Below are 18168 nucleotides of genomic sequence, written 5' to 3'. Positions count from 1 at the left end.
CTCCTACTGCAGCTGCTGTCAATACTCCTCCATGGATCTGCTTTGGTAAGGGGGGAAGAGAAGCTATAATGTCTAGCAGCTCCAGGTTATGGATCAGCTGAGCAACTTGTGCAGTGGCTGCTTGTATAGAATGCTGGCCTTGCTCCCTGGTGTATACCTGATCTAGGGCCCAGAGACCTCCTGTGTCTCTTGTAGTTGGTAGCAGACTGTGGTGGAATTCATTTTCATCTGTATCTTCATTGTGAACTCTTTGATATTCTGAGTTTCAGGTAACTTGTACAGCAGCCACCTCTGCAGAGAGTGCTGGCAAGAGACTTCAGAGACCCTTGGCTGCTCAGTGAAGACAAAGGTCAGATTATAGACCCTGGTGCTAGAGGTGCCACTTGCAGATGCTGTGTGTCTCTGGGGGCACAGCACAGGACTGTGGTGTCCTCCTATGCAATCTCATCATGACAGCAAGTTTGTGTCTGTACAGTATGTAGAGATGCATGTCAAATTCTGCCAAGTAAGGAGTGCCCTCTGTCCTGTAATGGCTGTCTGTTTACCTAGCCTGCTTTGGCTGGAAACTGAGCTTTCGGCACCTGTTACTGAACCTGTGATTCCCATGTGACAGCACAGTTTTGGAATAGGATGTTTCATCCAGCCCCAAACAGGATCAGTCCTGTTATCGTCTCTTGTTTTGAAATGACTTTGAAAGTAGAAGTTATTCTGTAGTCAATTCCCTGCTGATCTCTGGGGATGGACGCTGCTGGGAAGGTTATCGGTCTGGTAAATACACTGCAAGCGAATGTAGCATTAGGAAAGTGAATTCCCTCGGACAGTCCATGTGCCCTGTTTAACCTTCAGAGCTGCGTTGTAAGGGAATGCTAGCCAGCTTTTTTTGCTTCATATTGGGCAAAGGGGGAGAGAAGTGGAACAACCTGTACAGATCTGCATTTTTTTTGGTGAGTCCCTCCTTCTGAAATAGTATGCAGCCAGAGCTTACATACGCAGCTACGCCAACAAAGGTCCCAGCATATGCTGCTTCTAAGCTGAGGGCTGGTCCTAATGAAAACATGTGTTTCCATCATGCGAAGTAGAAGGGGATGTCCAGTCTCTGTCTACTTGCTCTACGGTATGTGCAGACTGTGAATATATTTAGGATACATTTTACACTCCAGTGGGGATTCTAATAGTCAGCAGTGTAGCATAATGTGTCTATTCACCACTGTTGGATGCACTCCATCCCCAATCTCGTATCTCCATACTAGGTGCTTTAAATAAATGTTGGCAAGTTAAAAATCCTATTTAAGGCAGAATCATTTAGCTATGTTTCTAAAAAAGTAAGATTAAGTGAAATTACTTCTTTAAAAAAATCAGTGCTGCTTATTAACTGCTTTTCTCGAAGCTTGAACAATGAATATATAGTACTTATTTTCACTGTCCTACTAGCCCAGTGTTCTGGTATGTGTTGGTAAGACTGCAGAGGAATACTTAAACTATTCTTCAATTTTTTGTGACATTATGGAAAAGCTAGTTACAATGAAATTTTTTGAAACTTTTTTTTTAATCTGTTAGTGTCCTGCTAAACTGGCTCAACCTTGTGTTCAAGGATTTGTTCAGAGGGGAAGGTTTAGTGACCAAAGCATCAGGTTTGAAATGCGTAGGCTGTCTGGAATCCTTGGGATCAAATCCCAGCAGGGTTGATTCACCTTGTCTTCCTTCTGACATAGATAATCAGAGTTCTGTGATGCTTGCTGCGTGTGGCTCTTTCATGTGGGACCTTAAAACTGTATTGGTTTAAAAAAAAAAAATCACGGTGCTTTTTCCCCCCCATGTCTTTAGTAAAATCTACCCTCCACCTCTACTACTGAGTTTGTGGTGCGCCAGTGTACCTTACTGCACCCATCCATGCTCAGGGCGGCCGCATTTCAGTAGTGAAGGGATGTCTTTTATATGTGGAGTCTGTAAAATGATTTTCAGGGTGAAAGGAAGAAGTGCAGAATATATAATGCTGCTGCGGAGTGAGGAGGAGTGGTATATGTGTGCAGAAAAGTCATCCAGCAACTGTTACCTCCCTCAAGGAGAAATCCTTTGGGTAATCTTGGAATCACTCACTTCCCGCCCTGGTCAATCTGACATTACAAGCAGTTGGAAACTTTCAGCCACTGTCTTGATAGTCCTGAGAGTAGGCTAGCCAAACCAGAGTGTACAAGCCACATCAGAAATCTGAAATGCTGCAGGGTAACAGGGTGTACTCCTTTGCCTGCTGAGCCACGCTTCGGTGTTGGTCTGTCTAGTCATGGCTTTTCTCAGTTGGGTGGGTTTATGGCCAAAAGAAGTAGCCTGTTCCTCTTCTGTGCTTGGGAAGTGTGGCAAGCCTGATGGTTTACATAAAGTATGTGGAAATGGGAGAAAGGTATTTTACAGTGCAAGACTTGGGCCAGGTCTACGCTAAAAAGTTAGGTTGGCTCAGTTACGTTGCTCAGGGGTGTGAAAAGTCCACACCCCTGAGCGACATAGTTAAGTTGACCAGCCCTCCAGTGTAGACAATGCTAGATCAACGGAAGAATTCCTCCATTAGCTTTGCTACCACCTCTCGGGGAGTTGGATTAACTGCAGTGATGGGAGTGTAGTAAGTGTCTACACTGAAGCACTGCAGCTGTGCTGCTAAGCGGTCTAAGTATAGACAACCTTATTCAGTATGATGGGTCTGTCACTGTTACATACTCTTCATTAAACTTTGTACGCTACAGCTAGCTTCAGTTAGGCTTATTTTTAACTATTGATTGTCACAGTTCAGGGCAACTGCACCAGTATTCCTCCCTCCACCACCCCCCCGGTCCACCAGGGGCACTCGATTGAAGGTTTCTGGCTCCCAGCTCTCATCTCTCTCTCGAGCAGAGACTCTTGACTCTCTCCCTCACTCTGTGGAACTGTTTGCCAGAGGATGTTGCCAATACTATAACGGGGTTCAAAAAAGAACTAGGTAAGTTCATGGAGGATAGGTCCATAAATGACTGTTAGCCTGGATGGGCAGGAATGGTGTCCCTAGCCTGTTTGTCCAAAGCTGGGAATGGGCGACAGGGAATGGATAACTTGATGATTACCTGTTCTGTTCATTCCCTCTGGGGCACCTGGCATTGGCCACTGTCAGAGGACAGGATACTGGCCTAGATGGACCTTTGGTCTGACCCAGTATGGCCGCTCTTATGTTCCTGACTGGGGTTTGTCTAGACTGCACAGTTCTCCTGCCTATGTTATGATATGTCCAGCAGGTCAGACTGCCCAAAAGGCCAGCATCTGCGCTTTGCTTTCTCTCCAGAAGTTATGAACAGTGTATTGCCAGCAGTTACAAGTTACTATACCCCTCTTTCAAAGCAAGCACAATTCTTCTTAAGGTGAATGCATTTCAGAGATATCATATTAGAATCAAGAAAAGAACCCATATGCATGCTAAAAAGCTTATTCGAGGTCACCCCAATTCCCCCTCAGGCTCTGGTAGTTGTCGATCCTTCACAACCTACAGCTGGGTTACAAATTCTTTACTGTCTCAGATGCAGAACCAGACCAACCATGAATAGTTCCGTCTTTCCTTTATCCAGCTTGAGTTTGGTCTTAGCCTCATAATGTCAGCTGACAATGGCCCTATCCTCAGAGCGTAGTTTCCAAAGACTGGGTTTCTGCATAAATGGAGGTGGGGAATTTGCATTCACCTCCTCAAAGTTATTCCCCAGAAAAACCATTTAACATTTTTTGTTCCGAAAGTCCATTCTTTTCTGGCAGATTGTTCAGTATAGTCCTTGTAACTCCAAGCCTTGTATTTGTCAAATCTCCCCCCATTGAGAGAGTACATACAATTCCAGCCCACAACAATACATAAACCATTCATTTAATACAATTGACCCCAAAGATTCTTAATCTGAATTCAGTTAGGTCTCCCAAGAATATTGCAGGGTATTGCCATGTCTGGTGATTTTTATCAGTTTGACAAAGTGGCATCCCTCTAGCCTGTGCCTTCAGAACATGTACAATGCATGCAGTGGCAGTGCAAGCTTTCCCATCCCAAGTCTCATCCCCACCACAGACGACCAACCTCGAGTGATAAGTCTACTGCCAAAATGAAGGCGTCAGCTCTGATGGTAGATTTTTGTGGTGTGGACACATCTACGAGGAATTGATCTGAAATCCCAAGATTCATTTCATATTGGTCCCTGAACAGCCAATGGACGTGTGAAATATTTGTCACTGGTGACCTAGGGGGTCAAGGTCCCATTACCAATTCCCTGATCTCTCTCTGTTCTCTCCATAGACCGTTCATACCAACACAGAGATGCTTTCACATATAGGAGCTATTTTGGCCACTGCTGACTTAGTCTGAGTTTGAATTAGTTGGCTGGAGATGAAAGCCATCAGTTTCCCACAGATATTTTTGCACAACTCAATTATGCTGTTGTAGCATTTATTTCACAGTGACATTACCAGATCCCCTAACACACAGTATGGTAGCATACAACTGATCTGGATAGGTTGTCTTCAATCAAATGGACCAGGTTCAGCTCCAATTCCATTGCATACTGAATTTGGTCCATTGTTTCTCAAAATACTTTATAACATTAAACTCCTGTAAAAGGGCTTTAAAGAGAGGAAAGTGACTCTTGTCTGAGTGAGAGTTCCTGATAGATGGATAACGCAAGAGAACGAGCTACTGCCAGCTGGATAGTCAGGGCAAGCCGTGGTGTTTTTAGAAGAGAGATGAATGAGGAAATAGCGTCTGGTGTACTGCTCCAGTATGGAAAAGGGCACAGGGAAGGGAGTGGGGGACATGTAATGAAAGGGCTGTCCTTAGGCAGCTGGTATATACTGACAAAGTTCTTTTGGTTACTAGTGGCAGAATACAGTAGAATGTGACTTAATGGGGTGATTACCCGACCACAGAAGTGTAAGAACAGGTCATGATCCGCTGGAAGAGAGGTTGGGCCCTGGGGTGAATGGAGTGTGAGTGCTGGCTGTTCTTTCTGCCCATATTGCATTATGGAAGAACAGCAAGAAATGATTTCACTGCATCCACATGAGACTTCTGTGACCTCGTCTGTCTTGAGGTACTCTGTTGTGTTAGATACTGCTTGTCAGCCAGCGGGAAAACTCTTTTTTAATATAATCTTGTAAGCATTTATGATGTGTAATGACTTCATGCTTAGGCATTGTGATGTCATCGGGTCTCCAGCAACCTGCACAAGACCAACTATCCAAATAGCTCTCCATCCTATTGGCTCTGGCCATATTTCACTTCCTGCATATAGAAGGAAGGGATGAAAAGTTGTGGGATAGGGACCATCACCTTCCATCTCAAACCTTTGTGGTAAAGTAAATCTTACATTAGTGAACTGTGTTCCCTTGTACGCCTACTGAAGTCTCCTGGACTGTCTAGATGGCAGAGCTGATTGAAAGGTGCTCTCCCTAGAGAAACCAGTAGCAGAATGTCCCACAGAGGTTCAGCTCTCTTCCTGAGGGAAGGTCCATCCTTACGAGTGAGGCACACTAGTGGGGAAGCTAGCCCCGCTGCTGCCTGTTGGTGAATGGAAGACTCATCTCCACAGCTGTCCAAAGAGCGCAGTTCACCAGTGTAAAACTTACTTACATATTTGCAGTCAAGCTTTGCTTCCCTTCAGGTGATGTGGCTTGCTGTGCTGTATTTCTCTACAGTGGTTCAGAAGTGCTATTGCCATCTCTTACTGTACCTGGGAGAGGGGAGACCAGGCTGAGGTAACAATGTAGTTTCTGGCTCCAGCTTGTTTGAATCTTCTTCTATCCTATTTGTAGCATGAACTGGTTATAACCTGAATTCTCCTCTTCTGTGAAGCTGTTGCAGCATTGGACTGGCACTTTGTGGTGAGGCTGCGGATGCCGCACAATGTCTTTGATAGACTGTGTAGCAAGACTGCTTTGAGAAATGTTTCTCAAGCAATAGTGGAGTAATGTTGTGTTGTGCCATCATTTCTTAATGACAGGTTTCAGAGTAACAGCCGTGTTAGCTGGTGAAAATATAATGCGGTGCTGTCCTTAGGCAGCTTACTGGTATTGATAAGCTTCATCCCACCCTCAGGGCACTTAAGTAGTTACATTAACTATTGTTTGCTGGGTGTAAGGATTGGTAGTTAATAAAGCATTGTAATTGCACCGAGAATTGGCCTACCTTGATTATCACTACAAAAGGTATTTTTCTCTCCTGCTGGTAATAGCTCATCTTACCTGATCACTCTCCTACAGTGTGTATGGTAACACCCATTGTTTCATGTTCTCTATGTATATAAAATCCCTCTACTGTATTTTCCACTGCATGCATCCGATGAAGTGAGCTGTAGCTCATGAAAGCTTATGCTCAAATAAATTTGTTCGTCTCTAACATGCCACAAGTACTCCTTTTTACCGAGAGAAAAGCATCTTAATTTAAATCACACTTTTGAGGCAGGTACTGGAATTTTTGTAATCCTCTAGCAGTAATAATGCTCTGCACTTAAGACAGGAATGGATAAAAGATGTACAGAATTATTGTTTAAGCACCTTTTTATCTGAGGATCTCGAGGTGCTTAAAAAGCCCAAACCTGGCTTCTGTTCCTGGCTCTGTTACATGCTTTGTGTGTGCTAGGGCTGTGGGTCCCAGTCATTGATTTAAAAAAAAAACAAAAAAACAAAAACACACCAAACTGCTGTGAAGTGAATGGATGGAGCATGAAGCTTATGTATGGTGGTTCACATACCACAGAGTGGGATCCCCTATTCTAGGGCACGTTGTCTAACTTCAGTGCACCTCCATTTTTTACCATTAGTAAAATGGAAGGAGTATCTCACATGGGGGTGGTGGTAGTTTCATTACATGTCTGGAAAGTGCAGTGAGATCTTTGGATGTAAAGTGCTCCAGAAATGCAAAATACTGTTTTATGAGCTTATGAAAGAATTCTTTAATGGCCTTTCTATTTCCATGTAACCTTTCATTTTTGTTGGGTTGGTTATGCAAGACTTGACAAATCCTTTTGTTAGTGGAGAGTAGGAAACGTTCTCTGAATAAGTGAGTTCTAAGTCAACAATAATTTCAGACTCAAAGCTTGTGGGGTCTTTTAAAGAAGTCTAGCCATTATAGTTTGTGAATGTGAACTGATGCAACAGTATCTTGAGTCTGCACACTGACCGTTCTAATGTATGTGCTCCTAACACTTTCAAGAATTGGAGCAGAGTGAAACTGACCAAAAAAGAAAGCCCCCTCCCCTCTATCTTTAGCTAGTGTCCTGTAAATTTTTCAAGACAGACTACTGGTTGCTGGGCTGGTGTTTACTGTAAAGAACTTCTCTAGCCCCTACTGTCTGAAGACTTCAAATTTTCAAGAATTAACAAATGTAAGTTTCTTTCTGTGAGGACAGTATTACCTGAATTTAACAAGCAGAGAAAGCAAAGGCACAGTGAAATTACATGACTTACTCAAGGTCATGAAGTGAATCTGGTGGAGGTGAAAGTAAAGCCCAGATCTTCTGACCACCAGCCGGTGCTCTACTGTTTAGAAAATGCTCCCTCCCAACAAAATACTATTAATGTTAGTAACAAAAGTTACTGATATAAGTTAATTTTAGTCCCAAAAAAAGTAACTTCTGTGAGCAAGATGTTCTATAACTTAAGTGGGATATACTCAGTGCTCCTAAGTTGCTCCTCTCTTGGCTGAAAAACACTGAGGTGTTTGTTCTAAGCCATGTGGGATTCAACAGGTCAGTGATACAGCGAGCCAGTGCCCGTTAGAAATCCCGTGCCCATCAGATACAATGACTGATTCTACATCTCTGGCTTAATAGAATGTAAGGAAAGCAGCAGATGCTTGAGCTTTGGGAAATAAACGGTTTCTTTTCCTGCATCAAGTACTAGGAGACTAGTTCTAGATGTCTGATTAACATGCCAAAAATGCCAGCTGTCCCCAGAAAGCAGCAGGCTGAGAAGCCAAAGGGAAATTTTAAGTGGCAGCTCTTCTCAAAGGGTGAGATTGCAACTGTTCTTCAGTAAACTTGGCTTCTGTTTGCACAGATTTGCCAAAACAAACAGGCAATAGTGGGTGTACAGGTATAGTGGGTAAATGACCTAGTGGACTCCCTGTTTGGGACAATGACGTTTGGTCTCTTTTGTAGGAAGGTTAGTATTGGGAGCTCAGTTTTAAACTGACAACTGTAACTTAAATAGGTTTGCATATTGCTTTGACTGTGCTTGGTTTCTCAGGGTCAATACCGTAATGACAGTGGATTCTCAATTGTCACCTTGTCAGAAAAAAGAAGCTACCAAAATCAGGCTGCTCCAATGCTGAGTAAGTTGATGCGTGTTTGCTGTAATGTGGGCTCGGCTCACATCTCACAGCTGTGTTGTTGTACTGCGTTGGGTTCTCAAAGCAGTTAAAATTGCATATTCCTATCACAGATGGCAGGTTTAGCCAGAGTGCGTCTAAGAGCAGAAAGGCAGAGGTGACCTTAGGTCTTACTGTCAGGAAGCTTTTCCCTCTTCTTGAGACTATACTGTCCAGTGCTGGATTTTATCACGTTACTCCTAGTTAGACCACCTAGAACACCCTAAACAACTACTTTCCCTCTTTGCTGTTTGCCTTTCAAAAATTTGTAGGCAGTTATTAACTGAGTAGCCTTTTAGCCAAGCAATATGGAATTTATTTATGGTGGTTAAAAGCTTTTGTTAAATATCCATGTTCCCTGTCTCTTGTTAGGAATGTGATGGGATTTATATCTGATTAAGGCAATCACTGTCATGGGGCATATTCCTTTCTCATCACGCTGTATCTGCTTAACTGGCTTATCAGAGTGACTTATACCTTGCCATAATGAATCTGAGTCTTCGATAGGGTATGCATATACCATACTGGCCAGGAAAGGGTCAATGACCTACAGTGGGCTCAGTCAGGGCCCCCCTATACACCTGCAGTAGGTGTCAGGCTTGGAGGGAGGGATTAAAAGGAAAGAGCAGAGCTCATTTTCATCAAGGGAAGGAGACCAGACTTCCAGCTCTCATCCTGAGAGCTGTTCCTGCACCTAGAATTGTATAAAATCGCTTTCTAAAAATCGACTTCTATAAATTCAACCTAATTTTGTAATGTAAACATACTCTAAGTGTCAGCTGCCTGTCAGAGCCTCCCTGAGGGGAAGGTAGGCTGGGGCCGTCATTCTCTTGATTTGCTGCTGGTGACTTGCCTTTGGTTGGGAACAAGCAGCTGCCAGCCCAATAAAATCACCTTTTTGTTTCTGTACGCCCAACCAAGGACTCAGACAGCGGGTTCTCCTGAACCCAGGAGAGACCTGGGTCATGCAGTCAAATCTTCTTATAATTAGACCATTTTGTGGAGTCACCGTTGACACTGGGTAAATGTTTGTTGCAGAAGGGTCACTGGCAGCCTCAAGGGTATAGATTTCACTTTTTTCTGCAGCTTTGCCTTTAAAGATCCAGAAATATTTATCTTTTCAATTTTGTCATCCATAAAAGTAAGTTTTATGTCAGGGATATCTTTCATTCTTGTGAATTCCAACATAGTGCTTTCTAGTTCTTGCAAATCCTCAGCCATCAAGAGAACCTCTCCTTGAAAAGTGAGTCTCAACTGTGGTTAAGTCCATTGTGGGATATAATGTGTCCACAAACTTGCCTGTCTTAATGTCCTAAACAATTTCCCTAACTCAGGCTGCATCAGTTCTGATTCAGTTTCTGGCCTATGTTCCAACTGATGGTTTTTAATAATTGTTTTCAGTGATCTGGCCTGACTAAACACCCAGCATACATGTTGGCTATTTCTAAATAAGCTCACCGTTCACTCCAGTGTATTAATGAGGGCTTGAAGATGCTGTTGCCTTTTGAGATCTTGAAATTCACTATTCTCAATTCAAACGTTTAGAGGTTTTTTTGAGATCTCAAATAGCAAGCTGAAGGTTGTGCTGGCTTCAGTGCACAGTATCATGAGATTTACACTTGGCTTGCTCGATATTTGAGCAGCCTGTATTTACTGCTGCACTAAACTCAGGCAGATCAGTTTTGAAAACTCTCTGCTGAGAGAATCCCCCACAACTGTTAGCTCTTCCCTTATTCCCTCCAGATTCCAGCCTACTGTGTCAGCAAAGAGAATGAAAGGTTAACCATCTTGCACAAACCTGACATACAGTCTCACGGCTGAGCTATAGACCAGTAAAAGTGGATCTGTTAACAAAGACTCATCAAACCAAGATTTCATATGCATTTTTGAGAAACCACACGATCCATCGTCTACAGCCAAGCTCTGCGATACAACCGCATTTGCTCCAACCCCTCAGACAGAGACAAACACCTACAAGATCTCTGTCAAGCTTTCTTACAACTACAATACCCACCTGCGGAAGTAAAGAAACAGATTGATAGAGCCAGAAGAGTTCCCAGAAGTTACCTACTACAGGACAGGCCTAACAAAGAAAATAACAGAACGCCACTAGCCGTCACCTTCAGCCCCCAACTAAAACCCCTCCAACGCATTATTAAGGATCTACAACCTATCCTAAAGGATGACCCAACACTCTCACAAATCTTGGGAGACAGGCCAGTCCTTGCCTACAGACAGCCCCGCAACCTGAAGCAAATACTCACCAACAACCACATACCACACAACAGAACCACTAACCCAGGAACTTATCCTTGCAACAAAGCCCGTTGCCAATTGTGCCCACATATCTATTCAGGGGACACCATCACAGGGCCTAATAACATCAGCCACACTATCAGAGGCTCGTTCACCTGCACATCCACCAATGTGATTTATGCCATCATGTGCCAGCAATGCCCCTCTGCCATGTACATTGGTCAAACTGGACAGTCTCTACGTAAAAGAATAAATGGACACAAATCAGATGTCAAGAATTATAACATTCATAAACCAGTCGGAGAACACTTCAATCTCTCTGGTCACGCAATCACAGACATGAAGGTCGCTATCTTAAAACAAAAAAACTTCAAATCCAGACTCCAGCGAGAAACTGCTGAATTGGAATTCATTTGCAAATTGGATACTATTAATTTAGGCTTAAATAGAGACTGGGAGTGGCTAAGTCATTATGCAAGGTAGCCTATTTCCTCTTGTTTTTTCCTACCCCCCCTCCCCCCCCAGATGTTCTGGTTTAACTTGGATTTAAACTTGGAGAGTGGTCAGTTTGGACGAGCTATTACCAGCAGGAGAGTGAGTCTGTGTGTGTATGGGGGTGGGTTTTTGGAGGGGGGTGAGGGAGTGAGAGAACCTGGATTTGTGCAGGAAATGGCCTAACTTCATTATCATGCACATTGTGTAAAGAGTTGTCACTTTGGATGGGCTATCACCAGCAGGAGAGTGAATTTGTGTGGGGGGGTGGAGGGTGAGAAAACCTGGATTTGTGCTGGAAATGGCCTAACCTGACGATTACTTTAGATAAGCTATTACCAGCAGGACAGTGGGGTGGGAGGAGGTATTGTTTCATATTCTCTGTGTATATATAAAGTCTGCTGCAGTTTCCACGGTATGTATCTGATGAAGTGAGCTGTAGCTCACGAAAGCTCATGCTCAAATAAACTGGTTAGTCTCTAAGGTGCCACAAGTACTCCTTTTCTTTTTCCTGACTCTGCAATTACCTCTGTAAAGTTTCCCTCTGTGGGTATTAAATAGAGTTTGATCTGAGATTAAGGGCCGTATTTGTCGTGCAGGTTGCAGAGTGTTTCAAAATCTCAAGATGAAGTCCAATTTAACAGCTCTGTAACTGGTTTAAAACAGGGTGGTCAACTCTGGGTCACCTCCAGGTGGACTTGATAGAGCAGCCAATAATGGGCACTTCTTGTGGACAAAGTGACACACTTTCTGCTTCCCTGAATTTGACATGAGCAGCAGTATGGTCCTGAATAAAGGAATTTTTGCCCGTTTACAAGAAGATTGCCCTTATCAAGGAAACATCTCATGCTTTCTGCAAATTACACATTTCATCTTTCCAACACACAACTTGTGGGTAACCTTTGCTTTCCGTGAACTGTGGAAAGTATTTACATCTAAGTGTCTCATTTTGTAGCTTATTGTTCTCTACTGGGGTGGGCAAACTTTTTGGCCCAAGGGCCACATATGAATATGGAAATTGTGTGGTTGGCCATGAATGCTCATGAAATTGGGGTTGGTGTGCGGGAGGGGGTGAGGGCTGTGGCTGGGGGTGCGGGCTCCCGGGTGCGGCCAGCTGTGGATGTAGGGTTTGTGGTGTAGGAGGATGCTCTGGGCTGGGACTGAGGGGTTTGGAGGGCAGTAGTGGGATCAGGGGTGTGACTCGGGTGCAGGCTTGGGCTGCGCTTACCTCAAGCGGCTCCCAGAAGCAGCGGTATGTCCCTTCTCCGGCTCCTAAGCAGAGGCACGGCCAGGTCCCGCAGTTCCCACCCCTGTAGTTCCCAGCCAATGGGAGCTACCGGGGCGGTGCTTGCGATGGGGGCAGCATGCGAAGTGGAGCTCCCTGGCTGCCCCATGCGAAGGAGCCAGAGGGGGGACATGCTGCTGCTACTGGGAGCCGCACGGAGCAGCCCCTGACTCTGCTCCCTGGCTGGAGCGGGACAAGCCCCAGATCTTGCTCCCCAGCGGGAGCTTGAGGACCGGATTAAAACGGCTGGTGGGCCGGATGCAGCCCACGGGCTATAGTTTGCCCACCTCTGTTCTATACCATGTGCTTTACGCTGGTTTTGCTCAGGGTCTTGGAATATAAGAATGGCCATACTGGGTCAGAGCAATGGTCCATCTAGCCCAGTGGCCTGTGCGAGATGCTCATTCAGAAGGAATAAACAGAACAGGGCAACATTGAGTGTCCTCCAGTCCCAGCTTCTGGTAGTCAGTGGTTTAGGCACACCTGGAGCATGGGTTTGCATCCCTGACAATCTTGGCTAATAACCACTGATGGGCCTATCCTCCATGCATTTCTCTTAATTTTTTTTTAACCCAGTTGTACTTTTGGCCTTCGTAACATCTTCTGGTTCCAAAGGTTGAATGTGCATTGTATGAAGAAGTACTTCCTTTTGTTTTAAACCTGCTGCCTATGAATTTCTTTGATTCTTTGTTATGCAAAGGGGTAAATAACACTTCCTCATTCATTTTCTCTGTACCATTCATGATCTTCTAGATCTCTATCATATCCTCCCTTATTTTTCACTCCATGTATCTGATGAAGTGGGTTTTAGCCCACGAAAGCTTGTGCCCAAATAAATTTGTTAGTCTCTAAGGTGCCTCGAGGACTCCTCGTTGTTTTAGCACCTCGATTGTCCAGGGGCCCCACTGATTGTTTGACAGGCTTCCTGCTTCTGAAGTACTACATTGTTTTGCTGTTAGTTTTTGTCTTTAGCTAGCTGCTCTTCAAATACTTTCTTGTCTGCCTTCTTATACTTTTACACTTGTCTTGCCAGAGTTTATGCTCCTTTCTATTTTCCTCAGTAGGATTTGACTTCCAATTTTTAAAGGATGCCCTTTTCCCTCTAACTGCCTCGTTTACTCTGTTTTTAGCCATGGTGGCATTTTTTGGTCTTGTATAGTCTAAATAGGGTTGTCAAGCGATTTTTAAAAAAATAAACCGCACTGTTAAAAAATAATCGAATACCATTTATTTAAATATTTGTGGATGTTTTCTACATTTTCAGATATATTGATTTCAATTACAACACAGAATACAAAAGGAAAAGGAGTACTTGTGGCACCTTAGAGACTAACCAATTTATTTGAGCATGAGCTTTCGTGAGCTACAGCTCCGATGAAGTGAGCTGTAGCTCACGAAAGCTCATGCTCAAATAAATTGGTTAGTCTCTAAGGTGCCACAAGTACTCCTTTTTCCTTTTGCGAATACAGACTAACACGGCTGTTACTCTGAAACACAGAATACAGTGTTCAATGCTCACTTTATTTTTTATTACAAATATTTGCACTGTAAAAGTGTTTTTCAGTTCACCTAATACAAGTACTGTTGTGCAATCTCTTTATCATGAAAGTTGAATTTACAGATATAGAATTATGTAAAAAAATACCCTGCATTCAAAAATAAAACAATGTAAAACTTTCGTTTAGAGCCTACAAATCCAATCAGTCCTACTTCTTGTTCAGCCGGTCGCTCAGACAAACAAATTTGTTTACATTTGCAGAAGATGATGCTGCCTGCTTCTTGTTTATAATGTCACCTGAAAGTGAGAACAGACATTTGCGTGGCACTGTTGTAACTGGCATTGCAAGATATTTACATGCCAGATGCACTAAAGATTCTTATGCTAAAGATCCTCATGTCCCTTGATACTTCAGCTATCATTCCAGTGGTCGTGCATCCATGCTGACGACAGTTTCTGCACGATAATGATCCAAAGCAGTGCGGTCCGACACATGTTCATTTTCATAATCTGAGTCAGATGCCACCAGCAGAAGGTTGATTTTTCTTTTTTGGTGATTTGGGTTCTGTAGTTTCTGCATCAGTGTTGCTCTTTTAAGACTTCTGAAAGCATGCTCCGCACCTCATCCCTCTCAGATTTGGGAAGGCACTTCAGATTCTTAGATCTTGGGTCGAGTGCTGTAGCTATCTTTAGAAATTTCACATTGCTATCTTCTTTGCATTTTGTCAGATTTGCAGGGGAAGTATTCTTAAAACGAACAACATATGCTGGGTCGTCATCTGAGACTGCTATAACATGAGATATATGGGAGAATGCGGGAAAAACAGAGCAGGAGATGTACCATTCTCTTCCAAGGAGTCCAGTCACAAATTTAATTAATGCATTTTTTTTTTAATGAGCGTTATCAGCATGGAAGCATATCCTCCGGAACTGTGACTGAAGCTTGAAGAGGCATATGAATTTTTAGCGCATCTGGCACGTAAATATCTTGCGATGCTGGCTACCACAGTGCCATGCAAATGCCTGTTCTCACTTTCACGTGACACTGTAATTAAGAAATGGGCAGCATTATCTTCCATAAATGTTAACAAACTTGTTTCTCTTAATGATTGGCTGAACAAGAAGTAGGATTGAGTGGACTTGTAGGCTCTAAAGTTTTACACTGTTTTGTTTTTGAGTGCAGTTATGTAACACAAAAAATCTACATTTGAAAGTTGTATTTTCATGATAGAGATTGCATTGCAGTACTCGTATGAGGTGAATTGAAAATACTATTTCTTTTATCAGTTTTACAGTGCAAATATTTGTAATAAAAATAATATAAAGTGAGCACTATACATTTTGTATTCTGCACTGTCATTGAAATCGATATATCTGAAAATGAAGAGAAACATCCCAAAATTAATAAATTTCAATTCGTATTGTTTAACAGTGCGATTAATCGCGATTAATTTTTTTAATCGTAAGTAATTTTTTTGAGTTAATTGCATGAGTTAACTGTGATTAGTTGACAGCCCTAATTCCAAATCAAAAATAGCATTTAGTTTGAGCCTGTGTTTTGGTGTTTTTAAATTCTCGGTGGAGACCAGATTTCATGATCTTTGACATATTTTTCACAGCTGTGAATTTGGTAGGGCTCTAGTAATATTTAAAAGTACTCCTTTACATCTGACTGTTCATCACTATCTCCTACCTGTAATTTACCACTGCTTTGGTATCCTCTTTATTAGGATATAGAGTTCCCCCTTTAATAAAGTCATCCCTAAGGGATGTCTCCTCCGAACCATGAGCTCCTATTGGCTTTCCTCCAGACCGGAGTTTAAAAAACTCCTCTACAGCCGTTTTAATTTTACATGCCAGTAGCCTGGTTCCGTTTTATTTTAGGTGGAGCCCATCCTTCCTGCATGTGCTTCTCCTTTCTCTAAAGGTGCCCCAGTTCCTAATAAATCTAAAGCCCTCCTCCCTACACTATTGCCTCATGTATGCATTGAGACCCTGCAGTTCTGCCTGTCTTCCTGGCCCTACACCTGGAACTGGAAGCATTTTAGAGAATGCTACCATGGAGGTCATAGTCTTTGATCTCTTACCTAGCAGCCTAAATTTGGCTTCCAGGACCTCTCTCGTATCCCTCCCTATGTCATTGGTGCCTACATGTACCACAACCACCGGCTTCTCCCCAGCACTGCACATAAATAGAATCATAGAATCATAGAATATCAGGGTTGGAAGGGACCCCTGAAGGTCATCTAGTCCAACCCCCTGCTCGAAGCAGGACCAATTCCCAGTTAAATCATCCCAGCCAGGGCTTTGTCAAGCCTGACCTTAAAAACTTCCAAGGAAGGAGATTCCACCACCTCCCTAGGCAACGCATTCCAGTGTTTCACCACCCTCTTAGTGAAAAAGTTTTTCCTAATATCCAATCTAAACCTCCCCCACTGCAACTTGAAGCCATTACTCCTCGTTCTGTCATCTGCTACCATTGAGAACAGTCTAGAGCCATCCTCTTTGGAACCCCCTTTCAGGTAGTTGAAAGCAGCTATCAAATCCCCCCTCATTCTTCTCTTCTGCAGGCTAAACAATCCCAGCTCCCTCAGCCTCTCCTCATAAGTCATGTGTTCTAGACCCCTAATCATTTTTGTTGCCCTTCGCTGGACTCTCTCCAATTTATCCACAATAGGTCTAGATGTCTTGTGAGATCTGCAACCTTGGCACCTGGCAGGCAGTTCACCGTGCAGTTCTTCCAAACCCAGTCATTACAAACCCAACTCTGTTTCTAATAATCGAATCTCCCATTACTGTTACCTTTCTCAAGCTAATAACTGGGTTCCCCTCCCCTGGAGAGTATCCTCAGTGTGAGAGGATACCATGACATCATCTGGAAGAAGGGTCCCAACTATGGGATTGTTTCTCTCCACTCTAGCTTGATTATCTTCTTCCCCAAAACACTAATTCTCCTTAACAGCACAGAGGCTGTCAGACTAGGGTGGAACTGCTCTTCTGTATCCCTGAAAGTTTCCTCTATGTACTTCTCTGTCTCCCTTAGCTCTTCTAGTTCAGCCACTCTGGTCTCAAGAGCCCATACTATGTCTCTGAGGACCGTGAGCTGCTTGCACTGAATGCACACATGCACCACCTGCCCACAAGACAGGTAACCGGTCATGCTGCATTCAGTGCAATAAACTGGATACCGCCCTCTCTGCTGCTGGACTCTGCCTGTGTTATTTTTTCTCTTGCATGGGTGGTGTGGTTTGGTTTGGTTAGGTTATGGGGATATTATTGGACTAAATTTAGAATGTTTGTTAGATGTTTTTTCCTCTCACACTCCCTCTCTAACCTCCACTGTTTCCTGCTTCTGTTTGTTGGCTCGTCGTCTTTATTATCCCTTGCTGATTCAAACTAAGTCTTTTTAAAAACTCAATTTCTTTCCAAAAGGCTGGTTTGTGTGTCCCTTTCAAATATTTTTTTAAATTCTCTTGAATGTCTGCGTATACTAGTAGATTTTTATAGAAAAGTTTGAACTGCCTGATCCTGGAGCAGCTTCTAGGTCTGCATTTGTGAGGCAGTAACAAAGCATTAGGTCCTGTCCTACAATCAAGGCAAAATATCTTTTGCCAATAGCAAGCACTCAAACTGTGTTTTATTTTACTGCACAGTCTACTCTGGCTTGATTGGCAAATTGAACCATTGCTTGCTTTCCCCAGCAAAAGTAAGTGCCTTGAAACTGTCTGTCTGTAGCTGTAAAGTCTAGGCCCAGTCTCTTCCTCTGCCTCCCCCCATCACCACAATTGGATCGCTAACTGCCAGGATGCTCATACTGAGGCTCAACCTCAAGTACGCTCAGCAGTGTGCTTCTCTGTGGTCCCCCCTTCTCCTAAGACAGTATTTGTATTGCTGACAACTAGGCCCAAACCCTTCCTCTAAGTGACATGCCAGCATAGGGCATTCTGCCACTTCTTTTGAGTGGTAGCTCAGTTATGTTGCTCTGCCCAGCCCCTTCTTCTCCCTACCCATCAGGCACCCCAGTTCCATTCCCACTCAGCCCTTCTGTATATCTTCCCCTCTAGCTGGTATCTCATCTCGCCTTCTGCTCCCCCTCTTCTGACTGACAACTTTATTCTGTTCTCTGTTCATCCCCATCTCTCTCTGCCCCTGAGGCACCTACATTCTCTTGGTTCTGTTCCCGCTCTGCCCCTAGGACTGGCTGCTCACTTGCTGTGCCTAATGACACGCAACCTGCTCTCCTCCTCTTCTTTTGTCTTCGTCTGGTGGTCGGGGAGACTG

General features: G+C 43.6%; 1 protein-coding gene across 5 annotated transcripts in view; it reads left to right on the top strand.

The window, feature by feature from the left end:
- SCAP (SREBF chaperone) overlaps positions 1-18168 on the top strand; it is a 110383-nt gene that overhangs the window by 12727 nt on the left and 79488 nt on the right. The gene's annotated exons all lie outside the window — the stretch shown is intronic.

Source organism: Eretmochelys imbricata, chromosome 2 (genome assembly GCF_965152235.1).
Source record: "Eretmochelys imbricata isolate rEreImb1 chromosome 2, rEreImb1.hap1, whole genome shotgun sequence".
NCBI classification, from domain to species: Eukaryota; Metazoa; Chordata; order Testudines; family Cheloniidae; genus Eretmochelys; species Eretmochelys imbricata.
Note: the sequence above shows the minus strand (reverse complement) of the source record. Positions and strands in the feature narration are given on the sequence as shown.